This window comes from Penaeus chinensis, chromosome 9 (genome assembly GCF_019202785.1).
Source record: "Penaeus chinensis breed Huanghai No. 1 chromosome 9, ASM1920278v2, whole genome shotgun sequence".
NCBI lineage: Eukaryota > Metazoa > Arthropoda > Malacostraca > Decapoda > Penaeidae > Penaeus > Penaeus chinensis.
The window spans coordinates 4,241,849-4,247,259 of NC_061827.1; positions in this window are offsets into that span (position 1 = coordinate 4,241,849).

Consider the following 5,411-nt stretch of genomic DNA (forward strand, 5'->3'; position numbering starts at 1 on the left):
AAAAAAAATATTTTTGATACATCTATTGCTATTATTGTCGATATCACCATTACCAATTTATGACATCATCATTATTATTGTATTATCAACATTATCATTCTGATTTAATTATGTTTATAAGCTTCTTCACTATTCGTTATTATTACTGCTAATATCACACACACACACATCGCATCATATTACAAATATTTGAGAGTTCTAGTCTAACTCTATTATTCTTATCATCACCCTCATCATCACCATCATCATTATAGTCACTATTATCATTATCATCATCAGTCTTATTAAGTATACTCCATTGAAGTAGTTAGACCGTCAGTTTATGTACATTTATGATTTACACGACTATCAGATGGGAGAAGTTAAGAAGGAAGGTAGAAAGGGAATTAAAAAGGATGGGTGAGGGAGGCTGGCAGACCGGGAAAGGGAAAGGTAGAGGGAGAAGAAAAGAAAAAGGGAGAGGGGAGCCGGAATGTAGAAGGAGGGTGAAAGAGGGAGAGAGGAGTACCTGTGTTTTTAATTTCCACGGGTCCCGCGTGTTAATCATCATTACTACAGTGACTTACCACAATATAGCATATATTCTTAGCATAGCACCGTCCTTTGTAAATTTTCTCATTTCTTTTTCCTAGAACACCTTTTAAGTTGAAATATAAGTGCCGGTCAAGGGAAAGTGTACCCGGAGACGCATCAGCAATACTAAATATACCTATCCCTTTTAGAGGTACAGTCACGTACACGATTTGAGCATCAATTCACATTGATGGGTCTTTCTCTTTTCATATTCATGGAACACTAAAAAGAAAAGTCATTTCTATGGGAAGCCTTGAAAGGGTTTGTAGAAGGAAAAAAAAAAAAAATATTTATATATACATACATACATACATACATACATACATACATACATATATATATATATATATATATATATATATATATATTTATATATATATTATGATAACAAAGGGAAAACAAGTGTTTAGAAACTGAATACGGTACTGACTTTATTTTATTTTATTTCTTGGATATACTACGGAATCAATACACCTAACGTAGTGAGAGTAATTTGATCAAAATCAGTAAAGAAGCGTAACTAAGATTACTTGCTCTAATTAGTTTTCAGGGTACGTAATTTACAATTTTGTACCATAATGGACCTGATTTTACGCTTTTCAATTTCACTGAGGAGCCTCGACTAGAATAAATGTTAGAGTGAAATGTGCGGCTTGTTTAATGTCGTAATAAATTTACTGAATCATTTATTCACAATGATGATGATAATATGTTAATATTATCAATAACAGCAACAGCATCCACAACAACTACTATATTGATAATGATAATAACAAGAGTAATAATGCCCACGTTAATAATAGAAAAAGTAATGATATTAGTGATAATAATAATTATCATAGTAATAATAAGGATAATGATGATAACATTCGTAATCATAATAACGTTTATGATGATAATAACGATAATGATGATGATAATAATAAAATAATAATGACAATAATAATAGTAATGATAATGATAGTAGTAGTAATAATAATAATTATGAAAGTAATAGCAACACTCATAATATTATAATGTTATAATAATATAATAATGGTGATAATAATTAAAAGTAAGGATAATAACATTGAAAACATTAATGATAATGATGAGGATACTAACGATGAAATAATGATAATACTGAGAATGATGTTAATGATAATAATGCTAATGATGATAATGATACTATTGATAAATATAACGATGACGATGATTATGATTATAAGAATAATAACAGTAATAATGATAATAATGATAATGATAGTAACGATAATAATAATAATGACAATAAAAGTAATAATAATAATAATGTTAATAATAAAAACAATAACAATAATGATAATAACAACAATAGTGATGATGATAATGATGAGGAGGGTCATATTAGCGAATTTAATGATAAAATGACTATGAGGATAACAACAATAATACTAAAAGTAGTTTAATAATAATAATGATAATAATAATAATCATAATGATGATGATGATGATGGCGATGATAATGATATTAATAATGATAATGATAAGAGTACTAATAATATTGTTACTACTACTACCACGAATAATAATAATAACAACAATAATAATGATATCAATATTGATAATAATAATATTCATCATAATGATAGAAGTATTAATAATAATATTCATCATAATGACAGAACTATTAATAATAATAAAAATAATGATTATAGCAGAAGTGATAATGATAACAATAATGAGGATAGTAGTATTGATATCAATAACATTAATAATGATGTTTTTTATTCCTATTAATAAAGATGATAATATATGATGTTGATAATAATAAAAAAACAATAACAGTAAGAACAGTAGTAATAAAGATAATAATGATTATGATAATGATAATAATGATAATAATAATAATAATAGTGATAATGATATCAGTAATAAGGATAAGATTTTAGTGATTATAATAGTTATAGTGTTGATAATGATAATAATATTGATAATAGTAATAACCAAAAATATTAATAGTAACAATGATGATAATAGTAATACTGCTACTACTACCACCACTACTACTGCTACTACTAATAATAATGATAATAATGCGAATGTTAATGATGTTGATGATGATGGAAATTATATATATAATAAAAAAAAATGGTAATGATAATGTTTACAATGAAGTAACAATCACCTCTCCGACTCAAAGGCCGATTTCGCCAGGATTGACATCATCCTCAGGCGCGACGTGGTTGAGGACTGCCGCCTCTACCACGAATCTATGCGGTCTTGATGCCTGGCCAGTTGTGCACACACACACACATATATACACATATGCGGAGCGGGCTTTCCCAAAATCAGCTCCCACCGCACTTTTTTTGGATTATTAAAGTTTTCGGGCGTTGCTAGCTCTGCAGGGCCCCCGCATTGTATTGGAACAAGTGTTGGGCAGCTAGGAGCACCACGCATTATACTATAATTTAGAATATACTCACAGGAACGCGATCAATATATTTACATTATTTTAAATGCTCTTTATACGGCTCTTGTTTTACTATATGACACAAAGAAAATATATGATTAGTTTTTTAAAGACTAATGTTGCACCATTTCGGGAGGTCTGTACCGTCTGAAAGCTTCCATAGTTTTTACGATGCATTTTTACAGATTTCAGAAATTACAGAAATTACCATATATTAATGACTCTCACCCTTATATATATCTATACATATATATGTGTGTGTATATATATGTATATATATATATATATATATATATATATTCAGAGGAACCATGTGCGTCCAAACGTATTCGCGGACCGAAGTCACGAAATTACATTTATTACATGTTTTGTTAACTTAAAACTTTCATCCATACCATAAGATTCGATATATACACATTAATGCACCACAGTTGTTAGATAGAATGCATTGACGTGAATATATCGATGCTTGTATTATAGATGAAAGTTTAAATAAAAAATAACAATAATAAATAAATAAACGTAGTTTCGACTAAGTGGATGCGCATGCCTTCACATTCGTAAGCCTATGTATATAAATACACACACATATATATAGGCATATTCAATGTATACATATAAATAAAACAAATTATCTATCCGTGTGCGTGTGTGTGTGTGTGTGTGTGTGGGTATGTGTATGTGTGTGTGTGTGTGTGTGTGTGTGTGTGTGTGTGTGTGTGTGTGTGTGTGTGTGTGTGTGTGCGTGTGGTGTGGCGTGGTGTGGTTGTGTTGTGGTGTGGTCTGTGTGTGTGTGTGTGTGTGTGTGTGTAGTATGTATCTGTGTTTTTGGAGATTTTATGGTTATTCACCCTTTATGAAAAATAAAATCAACATCGCTCAAAGAAAATAGGAAATATGCAATCCTGACTGATTTATTAATAATGAAATATAGTATTTGCTTACGTTGGTGACTCTGAACTTCCCGCACGATCAAAGGTTTTGAGAGCGATTATGAATATGACAGTTGTAAATGACAGTAGGCTTTCCGATAGTCGGGTCTGACACTATCTTTCCCGAAAATACTGACTATGAATTTGGCTGTAAAACGTAATCAAGCCATCCTTTGGCATACCAACTGCTTTGCGTGGGTTGCAACAGGCGTACCAACCCGTCCCCGCACAAGTCACCAGGGAAGGGGATTTGCCCGAGCAGTTTAATAATAATTTTTTTCCGAGTGCGAGGCTCCCCGCACCCTTCCCTGAGCACTTTTAATAATACGGCCGTAAGTCCTCATCTTCATTCCGTGGCAATGTCCCGTAGGCATTATTATTATAGCTAGCTGCGACCTGAGTCCCAGTAAGGCTTCGTTGACAGTAAATTTGAACTTGGTTATTTTTATAACCATTGGGCGCATTTTTGACCAAGACTCATTACTTGAATGGCGTTGGAGTCACCAAAAATAATTATCTATAGTTGAAATAGAATATTGTAAATATGTATGGTCCGAAATGCAGAGTTTCCCCTACAACTGTGTTTTATCGGGTTTTTTTCTAAATATCTTTTCCCTTGACTTCCTTTTTTATTATTCTTTCTCTCCATTGCCGTGATAACCCCTTGAAGGGGGTGATGATCGTTACAGTTTTTTTTTTTCATGGTTGTTTGGATACTTACGCTTGTCTAATTATCGGATTGATCTTTGGAGTACTAATTTGCATACGTATGCTTTCGCGCTATGCATGGAGCATATCCAGGGGGTCATTTTCAGGAAGGGAAATGACTTCGGCCCGTACCACCAGTGTTACCTTAATTTTCCTGAGGACCAAGTCACATAAGAAAACACTGCTGGAGGATCCGCACCTCCAGTACCACTAACTTCCATAACAAAGTTATCACTTAGTTTTCTCACCGCTCAGTTTCAGGATTCGTACCGCCTGGGAGAAAGATCTTTTTGTAGTCTCACCCTAAATATTTTTCAGGATCTTTTTTTATCTCATCTACAGAATGTTTTGTCCTGCTTGACCTTGTGGGGGTCCAGGTAGTCTTCGTGACCTACGTCTTATTCTTGTTCTTTTTATTTATATGCCGTCTAGCTTGGCCTCCGTCCTTTAAACTATTTATCGTACTATTGGATTGTATCACACAAATATTGTCACCAAGAGCTTATAAGCATTATCCTTTTTTTTTTTTTTTTTTTTTTTTTTTCCTAAGTTAATCTCCATTTTGGTTGGAGATTAACTCCATTAACTTAAGGACCTACCAGCTAGAAAATTAAGATTGTGCTTAAGAGCTCAACTTCTCAGAACTGTATCTCCTAAAGAGCATATTGTTGGTTATTTTGATACATCGCAACCCTTGAAAGGAGTACATCCAAGCTGGTCTATTACAATCTATCGTAAGAACAGACTAAACTACCATCGAAAGG